Source organism: Rhinolophus sinicus, chromosome 12 (assembly GCF_057876585.1).
Source record: "Rhinolophus sinicus isolate RSI-liver-muscle chromosome 12, RSI-T2T, whole genome shotgun sequence".
Lineage (NCBI taxonomy): Eukaryota > Metazoa > Chordata > Mammalia > Chiroptera > Rhinolophidae > Rhinolophus > Rhinolophus sinicus.
Window position 1 is genome coordinate 9,255,317 of NC_142512.1, and position 21,983 is coordinate 9,277,299.

The following is a 21,983-nucleotide window of genomic DNA, read 5'->3' on the forward strand; positions in this document are numbered from 1 at the left end:
TATTTGTCCTTCTGCGACTGGCTTATTTCACTTATCATATCTCCAGGTTCATCTATGTTGTAGCACATAACAGGATTTCCTTCTTTTTATGGCTGAACAATATTCTATCTTATGTGTATACCACATTTTCTTTATCCATTGACATATATTTTAGTCTGTTTTCACCTCTTGACTACTGAATAATGTTGAATAATGTTGCAATGAACATGGGAGTGTTCCCATGTTCATATTAAGAAACATTTCCAATTAACATATATTTTAGGCTGTTTTCACCTCTTAACCACTGAATAATGTTGAATAATGCTGCAGTGAACATGGGAGTGTAGATATCTCTTTAAGATAGTGATTTCAATTATTTTGGAAGAGTACACAGAGGTGGAATTGCTGGATCATATGGTAGTTCAATTTTCTGAGGAACCACCATACTGTTTTCCATACCAGCTACACCACTTTTCATTCCCACCAACAGTTCACAAGGATTCCAATTTCTCCACATCCTTGCCAACACTTGTTATTTTCTGATTTTCTGATGATTATCCTAACAGATATGAGGTAATAATATCTCATTGCATTTTCCTGATGGTTAGTTATGTTGAGCATCTTTTCACATACCTGGTTTTCTTTGGAGAAATGTTTACTCAAGTCCTTTGCCTATTTTTCAATCAGATAATTTGGTTTTTGTTGTTGTTACTGGGGTGTAGAAATTCCTTATGTATTTTAGATATTAACTCCTTATCAGATATATGGTTTTGAAATATTTTCTCCCATTCTGTAGGTTGCCTGTTTACGCCTTTGATTATTTCCATCACTGTGCAGATGCTTTTTAGTTTGATGTACTCCAGCTTGTTTACTTTTGCTTTTTGTTGCCTATGATTTTGGTGTCATATCCAGGAACTCAGTACCAAGACCAATGTCATAAAGACTTTCCCCTATGTTTTCTTCTAGAAGAGTTACAGTTTCAAGTCTTGCATTTAGGTCTGCTTTATTTTGAGTTTATTTTTGTGTATAGTGTAAGATAAGGGTTCAATTTCATTCATTTGCCTATGGGTATCCCGTTTCCCCAACACCATTTATTGAAGAAACTATCCTTCCCCATTGTGTATCCTTGGCACATTTATCAAAGATCAATTGATCGTATATGCATGGGTTTATTTCTGGGATCTCTATCCTGTTCCATTTCTTGTTTTGAAATCATAAAGTATGAAGCCTCCAACTTTGTTCTTCTTTTTCAAGATGTTTTTGGCTATTCAGCGTTCTTTGTGATTTCATACGAATTTTAGAATTTTTTTTTATATTTCTGTAAAAAAAAAATGCCATTGGGATTTTGCTAGGGATTGCATTGAATCTGTATCTTGTTTTAGGTAGTGTGGACATTTAAACAGTATTAACTCTTCTAATTCATCTAGGATAGTTTTTATTTTAATTGTGTCTTCTTTAATTTCTGTCAGCAATGTTTTGCAATTTTTAGTGTACAAGTCGTTTGTCTGCTTGGTTATATTTATTCCCAAGTGTTTTATTTCATTTTTTTAATGCCATTATAAATGGGATTTTTTTTATTTTTTATTTTTTTAGATTTACTTTTTTGGACTGTTTGTTGTTAGTACATAGAAATGCAACAGATTTTTGTATGTTGAAACTTTACTGAATTCATTTATTACTTCTAACAGTGTGTTTATGGAATCTTTTAGGGTTTTCTACTTAAAGATTATGTAATCTATAAACAGAGATAATTTTATTTCTCCTTTATTAATGTGGATGGCTTTTATTTCTTTTTCTTGCTTAATTCCTCTGGCTTGAACTTCTAATACTATGTTGACTAGAAGTGGTGAGAATGGGCATCCTTTCCTTATTCCTGATCTTAGAGGAAAAGCTTTCAGTTTTTATTTGTTTGTTTATTTGTTTATTTATTTTTGCCATTGAGTACAATATTAACTGTGAACTTTTCATGTGTGACCTTTATTATATCGAAGCAATTAATTTTCTTCTATTCCTGATTTGCTGGCATTACTATAATGCAATGATGTTGAATTTGTCAAGTGGTTTATCTTCATCTGTTCAGATGACTATGTGATTTTGATCCTTTATTCTGTTAATATGGTGCATCACATTGATTGATTTTCATATATTGAGCTATTCTTGAATCCCAAAGATAAATCTGACTTGGTCATGGTGTATGATTCTTTTAATGTGCTGTTGTATTTGGTTTGCTAGTATTTGTTGAAGATTTTTGCATTTATATTTATTAGGGATGTTGGTTTGTAGATTTCTTTTCTTGCAGCATCTTTTTCTGGCTTTGATATCAGGGTAATGCCAGCCTCTTAAAATGAGTTTGGGGAATAAGGGGAAAGGTGAAGGGATTAGAAAGCAGTCAGTAACCACAAGATTGCCACAGGGTTATGAAAGTTAATTTAGGGAATGTAATCAATAATGTTGTAAAGATTTTGTAGGGTATTCGATAGACAGTTGTCTCATTAGGGCGACCACCTCATGGATGATGTAGATGCCTGATCACTGCACTGTACACCTGAAGCTGAAGCTGAATAATAATGAATGTCAACTACAAGTTTTTATATATATATATACAGCATACAGAGTACAGCATTAGGAATAGAGACAGTAGAAATGTAATGGCTGTGTGCGATGTCAGAGGGATACTGGATGGGGGAGGGGCGTTGACACAGTGTGAGGGATACAAATGATAAATCTCTAAGTATTACTTTGTTCTGTGTACCTGAAACTAATTTTAAAAAAAGATAATTGGAGAAGAAGACAGAGAGATAAAACATAGAATCTTGATGATATAGTTAAGAGGCTGCATGAATGCTTGGGACAACCTACCTCCAAATTTCATTTTATGTGAGAAAAAGAGTCTTACTCACTATGCCCTCACCCCCACAAACACACGTTGTTTGACTCCCTGTTATTTTTATTCACAAGCATTGTTATCTGGTACACTGTTCTCAGGAAATGTCAAGTATAAAATTATCTTTGTGTTTACCAAAATTAAAACATTCTCTGTAAGCATTGAAAAACAAAAAATGAGTTTGGAAGTGCTTCCTCCTCTTCAATTTTTTGAACGAGTTTGAAAAGGATGAGTTAATTCTTTTATGTTTAGTGGACTTCACCAATGAAGCCATCTGGTCCTGTGCTTTTCCTCACTGGAAAGTGCTTGGTTACTGATTTAATCATTTTACTGGTTACAGATCTATTCAGATTTTCTATTTTTCATTATTCATTCTTGATAGAGTATATGTTTCTAAGAATTTATCTGTTTCTTGTAGCTTATCTAATTTGTTGGCGTATAATTGCAGAAGGAAAGAAATAATAAAGATAAGAGAAGAAATAAACAAAATAGAGAATAGAAAAATAATAGCCATGAAACTAAGAGTTTTGTTTTGTTTTGTTTTTTAAGTTTCAACAAAATTGATGAACTTCAGCTGTACTAACTGTGGGAAAAAGAGAGAAGACTCAACGAAATAAAATCAGAAATGAAAGATGAGACATTGTAACTAATGCCACAGAAATAAAAAAGATTTTAAGTCTCCTAGTTCTAATAGCTTGATCAGATCTCTCTCACCTCCATGACATACACACACACATGCACACACACACACACACACACACACACACACACACCCACACCATATATAGTTAGTTAGTTAGTTAGTTAGTTAGTTAGTTAGTTAGTTACGTAGTTAGAAGGATTTTTTTCTCTCTGCAATCACAGACCAGATAGGAATGTTGGTAGTTGACATCACGCTACTCAACAAAGAATGGAGTAATGGAGTGCTTTGTTTGTTGAGACAGGAAAACCTCGTTGGAAGCCTACTAAGTTGGAAGTAATGATGATTTAGGCAAGATTCAAGGAGATTCCAAAAAAGGTATTTATCCTACAGCAATACCTATAAATTCAAGGCTAAGTAAAGAAAAAGACAGACTTCTACTGTGATGAAGGACCAACTATTCATCAGTTCATTCCAGGAACTTTTCTCCTTTGCTTTCTTTATTTTGTAGTTTCCTAATTCATGACTCCTGAGTTGAAGTCTTAAGGATGTCTTTATCTTGAACAAAGGTTCAAGTGGTGAAGCTAGGAGTCAAGCCTGCCTGGCTCCAAGAAAGCAGACACATTATATGTGAATTTGAATAGGCAAATAGAAGTAGTACAAAATATTTTTAATATCATGCTTTATGCCAAAATAAAGTGTACAGAGCTCATTTTTTCAAATTCAAAAATGTTAAAACTGATTGACAGAATTCTTTGCTATTGCCACGTAACACTGTAACTTTGGCTGGTAAAAAAAAAAATCACTTTTTTTTTGTGTGTCAGTATTTCATGAAGCATGTTGCAACTAACATGTATTAGTACTCCTGAGCAATTTTGGTAACCATTATTCTGGTGTTAATATGTATTATTATTAGAATTCATTATTTAACATGCATTGTTATTATTAATGATATCCTGAAAAAAAAAAAAAAGAGAAACTCCTTTAACCATGTCCACTATATCGTGGTGCTAGAGCTGCAGCTGAAAATTGCACCTGGAAATCACTAACTTTTAGAAACATATTAGACGTGATAAAACACTATGAAGTAGATCAAACTACCAAAATGTGCTGTGCTGTTAATTTTGGAGAGAGTACTAAGAGAAACATTAGAGACATTGCTGAGGAAATAAAAAGCAGTCTTAAAGCAAAAAATATGTCATAACAGTTGAAAGAGTATATGGTCCCAAAATTTAATTTGCTCTTCCATTCCACTTTTACATTTGTTCCTAAGGGAAAATTAGTCTCAAATAATGCCAGGTTTTCAGGAATGCATCTCTTGCACAAAGTTCAACCACCCTGCGTTTTTCATTAAAAGCATCTGACAATATTTTGCTTTCTTGTCCAGTTTTATGAAAGAGTCCTGTGGTTTATCAGCAAAATGGAATTTCCATGAGGGTGAGGACTAATGTAGCCCCAAACCGAATACCATGTTTGCTGGAAAATAATAATGTTTAATAAATATTTGATGAATAAATAATGAATAAGTATACAACCTCAGATAACTTACCACCAATACTAATCCCAAAGATTTCACTCAAAACACTTTCCTGCAGATCATTTATAAGAGTTTTCATTCCTGGGAAAGATACCAATACTTTTTTATTCATAGAATTGACAATTTATTCCTAATCTTGCCTGCCAAGTAACAATTAACCCATTTTACAATCCTTTAATAACCCAAATAAATAAATAAGTCTTTGGCAGAAAATTGCTTCAAAGACATCAAAGCCTGCTCCCTGTGGGATTTTTTTTTTAAAATACAATTCCTTGTTTTGATGTTCTCCAACTATATTGAGAGTAGATGTAAGAAGTAACTTTTTGAAACTCAGACTGTGTTCACCGTAAATGATGATGAGAAGTTATTAGTTATATCACACAGGATCCTCATTATCAGAACCCCCAGAATAAAAATACGTTCTGAACAATTGACTTGGTTTCATGTCTTTGAAACTGTAAATTATGTCATTGAAAATCTGTGTGTGCATGTCTGTGTGTGTTTTAAGTGTTACAAAATTTAGTGTCTAAATTTGTGGACTATATAACAAGAGTTTATTTCAATATTCAGCCATAGTTTTTGTCTCTACCCTTGCCTTTCTTTCCTCGCTTTCTCTTTTAATTTAACTTGTGTTTTATCCATCTCTCCTAAACCCCTTTGAAACAAGGCAAAGTCTCAAATAATGTCAAAATAAATAATGTCAAAATCAAAGCCATTCTTTTTTTCTTTAACCCTTTGAAGGAGCAAATTAAAGCATAGAGATCACTTTAGTACATGAGACAGGCAGGCATTCCTTTTGCACAAACCATGGTGTGGTTTTTTTCTAGGTTAGGCAATATTTTGTTAAATACCTACTACTTTGGTTATAGGGTGGCACTAACTTAGCTGGTGTGAAATCTAAACTCACTGCTCTGTAGTTCCCTCTGGCCTTATTTTGGGGGTGGTGAATGGATTGGTGGTGAAGCATAGATCACTACTCAGTTTTCCTTCCAGCTCAGAGGCTGGGTGTCAATAACACCACAAATTTTCAATGGCCCCAAATGTAGGTTCCATCTGGTCTTTACCCACTGTACTTATATCTGGTTTGACAGTTTCACCCTTCGCTTTCCCAGTAATTGATCCAATAGCTCTGACCTATTTGGCAATTTGCTAGTAAAGTCTAATGCACAGAATATGGAGACTCTAAATTCAGACCTGTGTTCATATCTCAAATCTGTGTGACCTTAGGCAAATATTTAACCTCTCTGTGCCTCGGTTTCCTCATCTGTAAAAATGACATTAATAGCAGGAAATTGTGGGGATTAAATGAGGCAATATATATAAAAAGTGCCTTGTGTCTGGCTAGTAATCATTAAAATTTTTCTGTTGCTGCTGTGGCTATAGTTTATCTGAGTTCTACATTTGCACAATATCCATTTAACCAGCTCCCTGAGCCTCTAGCTGACCTCACCCTTTTTGTGAATATAAAGAGTCTATTATTTTTAGTCTTGGAGTCCTTTACCAATACTGTCTTAAATTCTTTTTTGGGGCATGTCTAATTTCTGGTATACGCCTTCCTGTTTTCCTCACTTAGCCTGTCTTTCCATTTTTGAAAATGGCAGGAGAAAAACCTATTTTATTTTGCCAGCTGACCATGAAGAGTTGTATGTGTGCTTTTGTTATTTTCTCTAAAGTGCCAGGTCTTTTGCTTCCTTGGCATGCATTTATCCTGGACTTTTAGCAAGCTATTCTGAAATAGTCACCAGACTGTCTTAGCTTTTAAACTCTTCCTTTCAATTTTTCCCTTAACAAATGTTCCCACTTGGCCATTAAGCTCTTTTCATGAATAATAACATGAGGCATTTCTTTGGTTTTCCTTCTCCCTCTGGAAAGTAAAAATTGCCCTGACAACTGCTCACTAGTGTTTCGCCCCCAATTTCTTCCTGCAAGACTCCCAGTCATGTCTTGGGGCCAAGTTCCACATATTTCCTTCCATCTGGATTATTCTACAAAGCTGCTTTTTCAAAAACTTTACCTCTACCTGTTTCTTGACCAGTTTTTCTGCCAGCCTAGTTGGATCCCTCTATGCCCACTCCTTTATCCACTCAACAATTATTTAACTATTGTGAATAATGCTGCAATAAACATGGGAGTGCATATGTCTCTTTGTAACCTGTTTCGTTTCCTTTGGATATACACTCAGATCATGCTGGATTGTATGGTAGTTCTAGTTTTAATTTTTTGAGGAACTTCCATACTGTTCTCCATTGCAGCATTATTCATAATACCCAAGATATGGAAACAAACTAAGTGTCCACTAATGGATGAATGAATAAAGAAGATGTATATTTGTATATATGAGATCCAACAATTAAGTTGGTGAACTCATCCTAGATAAAGTGCTACATACCTCATTGCTGAATATCACTACAGGCACCTTCGAAGTACACCCCTTGGGAAGCTATGCACCGACACCAGCGCCTAGTCCACCCTTCAAAGCAATTTTGGGACTCTTTTTCTGGAATGGCCATCAGAGCTCTCATTGTATTACCCTTGATGTCCTGAATGTCACCAAAATGTCTTCCTTTCAATATTTCCTTTATCTTTGGGTAAAGAAAGAAGTCATTGGGAACCTGATCAGGTAAGTAGAGAGAGTGTTCCAATATAGTTATTTGTTTACTGGCTAAAAACTCCCTCACAGACAGTGCCGTGTGAGGTGGTGCATTGCCGTGATGCAAGAGCTATGAATTGGTGAAAAGTTCAGGCCGTTTTCACCTAACTTTTTCACGCAGCCTTTTCAGCACTTCCAAATAGTAAACATGGTTAACTGTTTGTCCAGTTGGTACAAATTCATAATGAATATTCCTTCTGATATCAAAAAATCTAGCAACATTGTTGCAACAAGTTCATGAACTTAATTGTCCAACCTCATATATGAGGTGTAATCACAAAGTACGGTGAATGTTTAAATTAAAATATATATATATATATTACAGTAAAATAAACATTGGCATTAATCCCCCTCAGAATACTCCCCCTCACTTTGAACACACTTATCCCATCATTCTTGCTACTTCCTGAAGCAGTTCTGGAAGTCTTCTTTCATTAGTGTCTTTAGTTGCACTGTCGTGGCTGCCTTGATGTCCTGAATCATTTTGGCTTTGGGGAAGAGCCAGAAGTCACACAATGCCAGATCTGGTGAATAAGGTGGATGAGGACACACAGTAATGTTTTTATTTGACAGAAATTGCATACCAGAAGCAATGTGTGACATGGAGGGTTGTCATGATGGAGGATGAAGTAAAGTCACTCATGAAAGTGGACTTCCAAGACTGCTTCAGAAAGTGGCAGGAAAGTTGGGATAAGTGTGTTCGAAGAGAAGAGGAGTATTTTGAGGGAATTAATGGCAATGTGTCTTTTACTATAATAAATTTTTAAAATTTAAACGTTGGCTGTATTATTTGATTGCACCGTATTATTTGATCAAAATACTTGTATGAATTACATATATGTAATGGTACACTATTCAGCCATGAGAATGAGGGACATCTGCCGTTGCAACAAAATGGATGGATCTTGACGACATTATGCTAAGTGAAATAAATCAGAGAAATATAAATACCATATGATATCTCTATCTATTACTTGTGGAAATCTTTTTTTTTTTTTTTTTTTTTTTTTTTTTTTAAGAACTAAATTTTAAAAGCAGAGAGTACAATGGTGATTACCAGGGGCTGGGAGGTGATGAAATGAGAGAGGTGTTTTTAAGGACACATATTTGCAACCAGTAGATAAATAAGTCTTGGAGACCTAATATATAGCACAGTAATTATAGACAACAAAACTCTGTCATGAACATTAAACTTGCCAGGACCCCAAATTTTAATTGTTCCCAGCACTAAAAGAAATTATAAGTATGACACAATGAAGGTGTTAGCTAACACTACCATGGCAATCATATTACAATATAAATGCATTAATTCAATATGCTGTACACCTTGAAATTACACAACATTGTATGACAAATGTAACTCAGTAAAACAATAACAACAAAAATTATTTCAGTAGCTCCTATTGCTTGGCAAATTATCTGCTAAGTGAAGGCAGCTCCTTAGTACACATAATATTAATACCATTCCTGCCCTCAAGGAATTTACATTCTGATAAAAACTAAGGTTGTGATGGGGGTTAGTACAGGTACTATAGATGCATGTAGCAGAGTATCCCAATATCAATTATATTGGTTTAGGGAAGGCTTTCCTAAGGGGGTGATATGTTAGCTGAGATAACAGAAGAAAACAAGAAATTAATACAAGTGTTATCCCACAGTAGTAACTATTGGGAGCAAAGAACCAATGGAAGCTGAGTCGTGTTTCTATAGATGGAGTGATAATAAAGTAGAGAAAACACATCAGCCACTTTTTCAAGAAACTTGGCCATGCAAGATTGGAAAGAAATTGGGTGGGAGTAGAAAAGTGCAGGAGGAAATTGATAGAGACAAAATAATTAGATGCATCAAGGGACTGAAGGTCTGGATATTATTACCTAAGGAATATTGTTGTGACAACTAAAGGAGAGAGTTGTAGGGAGAGGGGGTGGTAGCTACAGACATGAATAGCTACAAAGATTTGAAGTTGGTGTCTTTGGAACTGAGGATATAGATTGGATAGGTTGTCAACACAGAAGCTGAAGCCATGCAGGCAGCCTTGGGGGTGGGGAACAAGTCAGTAACCCCTATACTAAAGATTTCAGTAAGTGAGGAAGAGACATGGAGGAGTCAATACATTCAAGAAACAACAGAGAACAATATAATAATAGCCTGGTATCTAAAATCCAAGAAACATGGTTTAAAGTCCAGCTTTGCCCCTTACTTTGTGACCTTGGACAATTCACCTTACTGCTCCCGAAGCCTCATTGTCCTCATCTGTGAACAGAGCATAATCATAATGCCACCCTCCTAGAATTGTCCGACTATTATATGAGAAAAATGGCACATGGTAAATGCTCAGTCAAGAAATGCTCAGTCTACCTAAGGCAATAGATTCTAGATTCCAATTTGGGGAACTGAGTGAGAATAAAGTATCAGAGAAAATATCCAAAAAAGAAACAAAAACACAAAAATCAGAATAAAAGTATGGCTTTACTACGGAAGGAATAAAATGAAAGTAACAATTGTTGGCTATAAGGAAAGATATTTGTTAAAGGACTTTTCCTGGAGAAAGTGCTGTTTGAAGTCCTCCCCTGAGCTCTGTTCATGAAGGAGAGGGGCTGGCTTCAACAGAACTAGTTGAGAATTCCCTGTGTGATCCCTTGGATAGGAGATCACACATCTCCTGCGTGGTACATATACTACGGTATATGTACTAGTGTCTCGCTTCCTTCTGAGAAATCTAGGGCCCTAAGTGCCAATAGACAACTCAAAGGAGAGATGTCTGCTTTGAATTCAGCCTATGCTCTTGGAGTAGGTCAGGCAAAAGCTGAGTTGCCGTTTCTCATGGAACAGATGTGATCCCACCAAAGAAAGAGCTGCAATGGAAGGCAGTATGGAGGTTCCTCAAAAAATTAAGAATAGAATTACCATATGACCCAGCAATCCCTCTCCTGGGTATCTACCAAAAAAAATCTGAAAACATCTATCCGTAAAGACATGTATGCTCCAAAGTTCATTGCAGCTTTATTTACAATGGCCAAGACATAGAAAGAACAAAAATGTCCTTCGATAGATGAATGATAAAGATGAATGATAATGAATGGATAAAGAAGTTGTGGTATATATACACAATGGAATACTATTCGGTGGTAAGAAAAGATGAAATAGTACTATTTGTGACAACATGGATGGATCTAGAGATTATAATGCTAAGCGAAATAAGTCAGACAGAAAAAGTAGCGAACCATATGATTTCACTGATATGTGGTATATAAAACTGAAAACAACAAAAGAACAAGACAAACAAATGAAGGAACAAAAACTCATAGACATAGACAATAGTTTAGGGGTTACCAGAGGGAAAGGGGGGGAGTGGTAGATGTGGGTAAATGGGGTGATGGAACGAGAACTGACTCTGGGTGGTGAACACACAATGTGAGATATAGATAATGTATTACAGAATTCTACACCTGAAATCTATGTAACTTTACTAACAATTGAACAATCGTCACCCCAATAAACTTAAATTTAAAAAAAAGAGCTGCTGTGCGGTTATGTTAGGTCCTGTCCAGACAGGCTGACTGGATGGGCCATGGCACCTGGGCGGACAGGAGCTGGAGGAGCAGGACAAGTCTTGTGGGAGGATGGTCTCTAAGAACCTCCCTTCAGGCAGGCTGCCTTCGATAGCCAGCTGGGTGGGAGCTGAGCAAATGAATGTCCTGTGAATGAATAAAGATGGAAACTCTGTACGTTGTATCAGACCGATAGTCCAGCTTCTGAATTGAGATCATACCTGGAAATTTAACAACTCGGGAGTGGTCAGAAAATTTATGGGACTAGGTGACAATTTTTTGTTTTAGAAGAAGGGAAATAACTTTCCATGATGAATAAATTACAGAGGGACAAAAGGTAAAATAAAGTTTTGCTTTTTTTTTAATAACACCCATGAGCTCAATATGTTCAACATCACATTACACTATTCTCATTAAATGATAGGGATGAGGATAGCAAAAGTAGACATAGCTGCTTGACACACATTTTGAAGAAACTGAGCTTGACTTGAAGTTGGAGAATTTATTTAATTCTGGCAGAGGCTCTGAGGAGAAAGAGGCAAGCCTTAGCTTTGACCCTGAGGTACACAGAATAGGAGTGAGTTGTAGCTTTCATGAAAAGTCATGGGAAGGCCACATTTCAGTCAAGCACAGAGGAGGAAGAAAAGTCGTGAAGAGGTTGAGTGTGTAAGGAGAGTTTGTCTGGAATGGGAGACTTTGCATGTACAGAGCGGAGACTGAGTCAGGGGAGAGACAGAGAGCAGAATGGGCAAGATAAAACGAAAGAGAGTGAATTGCAGAGACACAGCTCCACTTAAGACAGAGGTGGAAACAGGGCAGGTGAGTTCCACAGAACTGAAAGCAGGAGACTGAGTCAAGAAGGTACCCAGGGCCTGGCGTGAGAGTGCTGGGCTTTACAGCGTTCCACTATCAGTTCTAACGCCTACTCCAGTGCATTCAACTGACCAGGGGACTATTAAATAATCTATTGTATATATAAAACCTATTTCATATATATAATTTATTTTATATATAATCTATTTTACATAAAATCTATCTATTCTCTATATAAAATCTAATATATATATGTATATGTATATGTATATGTATATGTATATGTATATGTATATGTATATATGTATATATATTCACACACCAGCCTTATAGCCCAGTTAAATCAAATGTGTACAAATGTGTACTAGGAGCATAATTCCATTATTACTTCTCCCCACATATCTATTTTAAATGTAATGTTACAATTTCTATTAGACATTATTATACATTAGAGGACTGTGACATCATATGTGAATAACAAATAACAGACATTAAGTCATATATGTCAGTGTGAAATATATATGTCATATGTGTGTATACCTATGCACACATATACATATGTATGTATATTTAACAGATAAGGCAATGTAGGCTCAAGAAAAGGGGCTGGTTCCAGGTCACACACTGAAGAAGTGAGCTCAAGAGGGCAAACCTGGTGCTCTTTTATACAGTGTTATGACTGCCTCAGATTTCAGTATTCAATGACAGGTACTGCTGGCAATGATCTCTCTCTCTCTCTCTCTCTCTCTCTCTCTCTCTCTCGCTCTCTCGCTCTCTCGCTCTCTCGCTCTCTCGCTCTCTCTCTCTCCACCCCTCCAACCCATCTATCTATATCACCTATTCATCAGTGATCATCTGTCTATACATCCATTTATTCATCTATGTACCTATTGTCTTTCTATCATCCATCCATCCATCCATCCATCCATCCATCCATCCATCCATCCATCCATCCATCCATTTATCTATATAAAGGTGTTTTTTGTTTTTATCATACAATGATTGAGTGACTTTTTTTTAATAGCATTAAGTGCCTGTTTTTGTGTTAGGCAACCCCTACCTGGGTCTAACTGGTCTTTACCTCATGTTTCTTAAAACAGTTTTTTTCGTAAACTCACCCTTTTATGAAGCATCAGTGGAGTCTATTCTCCCTTCAGAGATTAACTTAGAAAAAACTCAGACAATTCAATTTACTTCTGAGTACGTTAGGCATTTTATCTGTCAAAGAGAAAAATACTACTTGCCTCCTCCAAAAGGAATATGAGGGGTCTGGACGTGTATTCACTTGCGGTTTCCGCAGGACATTGTGTCACGGTGACTTCCTGAGTAGAGGACTGCTCATAAATGAAAAGAGACCTCATACAAGAACACAAACCCAGCATGGAATCTAAACACTCGTTAGTTGAGTATCAGGCAACAGCTTGGATTTCTGTGTTTTCTGAGTGTGATCTGAGTAAGGGAGCCTGGCCTGCCACCCACATTTTTGGCAAACGATGAGGTTTACAACTAACTGTCCTCTGTAGGCTCCTGTGTTTGAGCGTTTTGAAGGACTTCTGAAAGAAGCCAAAGATGACATCATGGGTGCTGTTATCAGATGGAGTGAGAGCCATACTTAAAAGCTCTGGGTCTGGACCGCTTGGCTTTGGATGGAGGAGGTGAAGCAATCTCATCAAGAGTACACCTGCAGCAAGTAGCAAATATTTGTGGATGGGACCCAATGACCTTGGAAATCAGCTGAGTTTCAGAACTTTCCATTCATTCTATAGATAGCTCTTTTATTCTCTTGGTGACTAATGAGTCTGGCTCCCTGTTTTCTCCACCTCCCAAAATGCCCACCATTCATGAAGGTCTGAGTGTTCCTCTGCCAGAGACACTTCATTTGGCAAAACCTGTTTTATGAGCTCATAATGTCAATTCAGGAAATGAAAGATGCATTTATCTAAGATATCATTTGTTTAGACTGGATGCTAAAGATGCTTACCTCACCTTGAGATACAGTTACATGTTTCATTTTTTTTTTCTTTTCTTTTTTTAAGGATTCTTATTTCCATCTCAGTTTGTAGCTAAGTTCGGCACTTTCTCTGTGTGTGATAATTGTTCCCTATATTTCCACGTACCACCTCCACAGCGAAGACACTCATATCTATATCTCTAGGCCAAAAGCTTTCATGAATTTTTATCAGAACTATCTTCACAGAAATTTTCATGGCCCTGTACCTCCTATGTTATAATTTACTTAATATTTTTCTTTAAGTTGACTATTCTTTACATATCCATATCTAGGAAGCTTTATATCACTACCAGAAATATAAAACCCACTGTTACTTACCATAACTACTTAGCAACTATTTGAATATCCATGAGACACCAAGTGCTGTTGATTCACTCAGAAACAACTTAAACTCGGTCTTATTTCTCTTTCCCTACTGCCAAAGGGCTAGATTTTACAACAGCCTCCTTCTGCTTTTTCCCTTTTACTTAATTTGCCAACTATCCCAAACTATGAATATTTTCACCATATTTCATTATTCTAGGGTGTACTTTTTTTACATTTTCATATCCCTGAGGTCAGCATGCATATTTCAATTGATAATGAATCACAGGGTAATTGGCAGCATTTTTTTTTTCCTTTTTAGTGGCACACGTGAAAACTGAGATCTTACAATCCATGGTATTTGCTCATGTTTCCTCTACCTAGGGATGCCCTCCCCCAGCTTGGCCTATTCCATGCCTTCTTGTTTTTTAAGGATCAACTCAGGAACTTCCCTGTTCAGCAAACTTTTTCAGACCTCTGTTTCCCCCAGCTGGCTCAGAGATGTCTTCCTCTGGGTTCTCATAATATAAGCACATATCTCTATGATTATAGTTCCACATTTTATTTTAAAGGTTTGTGTAGGGGTCGATATTGCCCACAAGATTGCCCTTTTGTAGATAATGACTGTATTATATTCAGTATAGGCAGCACACTCAGCTGACGAACAGCACAAACGGGGCTCCAGTAATCACAAGCTGTTATCTTGGGTAAGTTAACTTCTGTGGGCCTCTGTTTCTTTATCTGAAAAATGGGAACACTATTAGGTACCTATTCCACAGGGTTACGGGGGAATTAAGTTAGTTGATGCATGCAAAGAGCTCATAAGAGTGTCTGATATATACCCATCTCTCTATACGCATTAGTTCCCGATATTATTTTTCTAGTCACAATTCCAGCATAAAACTAAGACAGAAAGAATGAATTAGAATTAAACATGTCTCACATGCTTGATTCTAGGAAGACAAAACTTGCTGCTTTTTGGCTGGAAAGTCCCTATCCATGGAGTTGATGACACATCTAAGTTGTCCAAATAAAACTGATCTTTTGTAAGGACAGTAGGTCATAGCACTATTTTATTCACTGAAGTTCTATCAGATCATAGACTCATGCGAGGTGCTCAGTGAAAAAGTAACTTAAAAGTCAAAATCTTTGCCCTCACAGATTTTTACATTCTATGAACAAAATCACATTTATGTAACACTTAGATAAATGAAAATAAATACCAGAGTGGATAAAGGAAAGCACATTTGTCCACCAGCTGGTATCATTTGAAATCATGTTTGTCTCCTGTGTGTTTTCAAAGACGCTGCATGAGGCTAATTAGAAAAAGAAAAACAAAAACAAAAGAAATATTCTGGACACATCTGGCTCATGCCACCTTTTCCTTTAAACACTGAATTATTTAAAAATCATCACCTGAACCTTGTTAGCTAGTACAGAGATGGGACATTTCTTTCATATATCATGAGCCAATAAGCTATAGTAAAAAAATCAGTAAGTGACATGGAAGAACGATTTGCAACAAACACTATTTTTTCATTTAATTTTGAAAAGGAGCATATAATTCTAGTCACCAAATACTAAAACAGTGTACAGGTCTATATTCATTGTTGACAAACAAGAAAGTTAAAGGGAGGGGACACAAGACACATCTCCCTCTTATACCACGTCAGATGTTGTAGCTAAGTTAGCATATCAGTATGACATGGTCTTTTCTCATTTCTGGGAATATCTCCATCTTTTACTGTTTGATTTTTTTCTCTGAAAACAAGTGAATTCAAATTGAGGGTCAGATGAGGCCTTCAAACTAGACTTTTCGTAACCTGATGCCTGAAACTAATTAGTAGCTAAAATAAATCCCATCCAAATAGTAAAGTTCAGTTTTCAGTAGGTTTAAGAACTCTTAAATATCCAGCAGTATTGGCATACAATGGGCACTTAATAATATGTGTGTTATTTTAAGGCATCCATATTATACTCTGCAAGAGTAGCTTACGGAAGCTGCACTAGACACATGCCGACCAATAGGTGGGGGTGAATGGCGCAGCTTGTGGAGACAGAAGAACAATCTTTTGCTTAGAAATGATTATATTGGCATCATACTTATGAATATCAGAAAGTCAACAAACTCCAGAAGTCACTGTTACACTGTAGGGAAAACCATGTGATTTGGAGAATTTTTATGCAATAATAGAAAACAAAGAAAATCCCAGAATTTGTTACATCCCACCACATGTTGCTCCAACCTCTAGACAGATAATCTCACAAATACATATATATGTACACACAGATATATATATATATACAAATATATCACACCAATATATACACAAATATATATTGTGATTATATTGGTGTGATTTTGAGCAGAGGTGTGAAGATACCCCATCTTTTTATGCTAGAACACTGAATTCGTCTTGTTCTTCCTGGCCGAATAGACTGGCTGTCTATTCTGCATTCAATCCCATCTTTACACCATCTGAGATAAACTCTGGGTAATATTAATATAACCTTGAACCTGGTTCAGTTTTTGCTCTCATTTCCCATAAGAGATATTTCAAACCTTTTCCACTTTCCTTTTATCCTTTCTTCCTCTTATTCTCAGCAGTCTAAATTTCCTTTTGTGTCCTAGAGACATTGGAGCTATCAGAAAGAACAACCTTCATTTGTTGGGATGGCCTGAATATAAACCCAACCTCCATCACTGCTCTCACATGCAATGATACCGGCCTAGTGATCTCTCTACCCCCACCATGGATCACCTCCATCCTGCCTTCTCTCTGGCTATTCCTTCTCAGTTAACTTCATGATCAATATTTTATTTGCTCATCCTCAAATATCTGAAGCACTCTTTGCTTTCCCTTCTAAACGATCCCTCTAGTTTTTCTCAACTACTCACATGACTTTAATTAGCCCCTTAAATGTTTTGTTTTAAGATGCACCACTCCTCCTGCTCATCTCTTCATCATTTCAAATTCATATACCCGATGGCCTCATGGGCATCTTCATTGGGAAGACTTATCCAAATCAGCATGTATGAACTGAATCCAACCTACTCCTCTCCTCTTGTTGCAGTTCTCAATGAATGGCACCACCAACCCTAAAGGTGTCCAAGCCTGAATCTTAAGCCTCCTCTTTGACTCTTCATTCTTTCTCATTCCCTTAATCACCAAGAATTTTTGGTCCAGCTTCTAAATGCATCTCAGTTTTCTTTACCTCTCCACATCCTCTATGCAAATACTCTAGTTCAACACAATATCATCTTTCATCAGAAGTACTATAAAAGAAAACTTACTGATCAGACACTTGTTAAAAACTCTAAGACAGATTTTATTCAGGCTACTGCAGTAGAGGAGAGAGACTGAGCTCAACTCCAATCACAGAGGTGACTGGGTGTTTTAAAGGGAAGAAGAAAGAGGAGAGAACAGGAGTGCAGTAGAGTCAAGGAAGTAGAAAATTACAAAAATCAGGTAGAGGGGATAGTGCGTGTGTAGGCCACCTGTGTCTGCCAGCTGGTGTGTATCAGAGTTAGGCTCCCACCCACCTGCAGAGATTGGGAAACAGGGCCCTATACTTCTTTTTTTTAAATATAATTTTATTAGTTTCAGGTGCACAAGACAAAGCAAAACTTAGACATTTATCATTTATATCCCTCACACTGTGTGAACCCCCCTCCCCCATCCACTATCCCTCTGACATCACACAGAGCCATTACATTTCCATTGTCTCTATTCCTAATGCTGTACTCCGCTTCCTGTAACCATATACATACAAATACACACACACACACACACACACACACACACACGCACACACACATATATATATATGTAATTATATATATACATATATATACACACACACACATATATATATATGTATATATATATTTATATAAAATTATAGTTGGCATTCAGTATTGTTCAGCTTCAGGTGTACCGTGCAGAGATCAGGCATCTACATCACCCCTGAGGTGGTCTCCCAAATGGGACACATGTCCATCGGATACCCTACAAAATCTTTACATTATTGATTACGTTCCCCAAATTAATTTTCAAAACCCCGTGGCCATCTTGTGGTTACCGACTATTTTCTAAACCTCGCCCTATACTTCTTGATGATTGCATTCAAAGGGATGGCTCCCAGGATCTTGAGGAAAAACATTCCTGGGTTGTAGAAGATACATGTCAAAGGAACAGAGAAAGAATTTACAATTGCAAGTTTTCTAAAGTAAATGCTCTTTAAAAAAAAAAAAAAAAAAAAAAAAAAAAAAAAAAAAAGGTGTGGTGGGGTGGAAGCCAGAGGCCTATAGTCAGGTTTTGGCTATAACAAAGAGTAAATTATTTTGGCAGCATTGAGTTTTCTCAGGCAGACATTTAAAGGGGTAAAAGCTGTCATCCTAGGGACACAGCCTTGAGCTGATAGAAACTCTGCTGGTATTTGTTCAAGTCTCTGGTGTGGGGCTGGACTAAATCATTTGTGCTGAAAGTTGCACTACTATCTGCCAAAGTTGAGGACTAGTTGAAATGGGGGCTGACTTCTCAAAGTCTGACTAGAGTGTGATCAAGGAGAGAGTCTTTGTCAGTAGTATAACACAAACCATCTGTGGTAGATTGTCTCCGATGTGGCTCCCAATAATTCCTCCCATTCCTGTACCTACATGTCACACCTCCTGTACAGATGTAGATGTGAACAAAACCAACTCCATCTCTGTGTCCCAGGTTACATTTCGTTTTTAAATTTCATGCTGTGACCTGTGACCAACTTCACTGTTGGTTGGAGCCTTCCAGCTGATGATTATCTGTGTTCCTTAAAATGTAGCCATAAATATTTTTGTTAGTAACAGCTAGAATGTCATGACAATTGAGATAAATATCAAACTGGTGATAATATCAATTATAAACAATAATTTATCACCAGACCAACAGGAGGTATGGCCTCCAGCACTACTGCATTCTTTGTTCCTTTGTCTTGTCAATCATTAGTATCTGAGTTATACTATTTAAAAAAGTACAGTAACAGGAGTCTATAGCAGAGAATAATCTGTGCAAAATTGCTGGGTTGTCTGTTGTACTCCAACCCCATCCTCCCAAAAGTAAATTACCCTATAATAAATTCTGTTATATGCTATGGAGTTGTCTGCATCATTCTTTAGTCTGAAGCTACCTTCTCATTATGGTGGCACTACATCTTGGCTCCACCATCAGACACCTCCCAACAAGAGCTGGAGTCCACTGTTCTTCCCTTGAATCTTGTCTTATAACTTGTTTTGATCAGTAGACTGTAACGAATTTCTGGCCCTTTAGAACCCTTTTACTTTCTTAGAACCCTGAGCTATGATTTAAGTAGTCTGGAGTTATGACTTAAGCAGTCTGATTATTTCACTGGAGAGAGAATTCCAGCCAGCTCCCAACATTCTAACTAACCCATCTCATGCCCCATACACAAGAGTGAAGCCTTTTTGGGACAATGGCTTCAACATGCATCTCAAGAAAATCAGAGCTATTATTTTTGGATGTCCAATATCAGCCAAGCCCCAGTTGAATGGAGCTTTGTAAAGACCCCAGATATTACCTTTTGAAGTAAAAATGGGCCATCTCTGCAAAGCCCTGTTCAAATTACAAAATCATGAGCAAAGAAATAGTTGTTGTTTTAGCTATTATTAAGTTTGGGGGTGATTTCTTTTACCTCTGAATACACACACACACACGCACACACATATACATGCATTTTTGTCACATCTCTTATACTTTTCTCACTTTGCTTGAGAAATCCAGAGTGATCACTGGATAATATTTAATTGTTGTATTGCAATGTCTTATTAGTTAACATTTTTGAATACAAATGATTAATTTCAATGGTTTAATTCCAGGTATAGCAAGTTTGAACTTTGGATGATTCTGTTACTCTCAGATCAATAGTCTCTATATTTTTATTTTTAGCTTTACAAATTTTTAGCATGTTTCTTTATCATGGGCTATTTCAGTGAAGTCAACATGACTAGACACCATATTTTGCCATGTATAATGTGCTCCCATGTATAATGCACACCCATGTTTTTGGCCCAAACTCTCAGGGAAAAAAATGTTTCATTTTACTTTTTTGATTCAAATTTTTATTTGTTTTCATTTAGGTACTTGTGTTTTTGTATTATAAAGGAATTTTAGCATTTATTTTTTAGAACATATTATGGTACAAGAAATTTTATGTAACAAATAATTACAAAACACAAGAACAGATACAAGGTACAAAAAATTTTATGTACTGGTTTCAAATTTACAGTATTTACCCATCATAGAAGGCCAAGAACTCTTGGTTGCAAGTTTGTTGTAAATTCCACAAAACCAATGATCGTATTCCAGGGTATTATTCTGTGTAAGGATATCATTATTAATTTCTAGAGTTACACTGTTAATTCATAAGCATAAACAAAAGAATTAAAAATATTTATATAGGTACAGAATTAGTATTATCCATGTACAATGTGCACCTTATTTTTCCCTCATAAATTAGGGTGGAAAAAGTATGCATTATATATGGCAAAATACAGCAGATGGATATTGTGAGACACTCTTATGGCTTCTGATTCATTTTCCCCAATGCCAACTGTCACAACCACACAATTATAATTCAATATGTAGTGTTAATGAAGATAATTTTTCCAGCTTCCCTAGTGAACTGTGAGATATTTAAGGTTATTTGTAAATACAATTTGTAATTCTGTCCTATATACTAGGACACAGAAGAGGAAATATTGGAGGTTCAATGTCAATATGGGCATAATAGGGAGGGGATGCCTACCTATTCTTCTGCAGCAAAGCACGCATGGAGATTGTGAGGATACATCCCAAGCCTTAGACGGGGCAATGCCTCAACATGCGTCACAAGAAAATCAGAGCTATATTTTTCTCCATATTGTCTTGCTCAGGCCACTGCAGGACCTGTGAAAAGAGATGCAAACAGATGCACAGAGAGAGCTCCGTGAGAAGCTTCCCCAAGGGCACCTCCGAGAAGTCAGGATGGTGGCCAGAGAATGATGACAGTGACTGACAGCAATGGGACACAGAAAGATAGTTATTCAAAGAAATGATCACTAGAAAGCTGCCTAACATCTGCCCACAGCCACCGATGCCTCTGGATGAGGACCAGAGTGGGGCAAAGCCCGCAAACTATGAGGTTGTGTTACGGAGGCTCTAGTATTTCTCTTCCTGGGAGTCTTCATCAGAGACCATGGCTTCCCAGCGCCTGCTAATAAACCTGAACAGATAAATAACAGGGACCAGCTCTTGCCAGTTGTCCTGGAATTTCAGAGGCTCCCAGAAGGAAGGCTTGAATCAGTTAGTGCCCATGACACTGAACTCTAATATGGCCTTAGACTCATCACCAACATTGGTCTTTTACTGCTTCAGAGATTAAATAACAGTTTTGCCAATCAGACAGACTCAAAGGGAGACAAAGGATGCATCTAGAAACTTGAGTCATGCTGAGTTGGAGTCATGGCGTTTCACAGTGATGCAGTGAACACAAGGGCAGGGAAGGGGACTGAGACAGATTGTGCTATTACAAGCGTTCAGACCACATTCTTCTCTTACTTTCCAGGAAGCTTGAGAGAAAA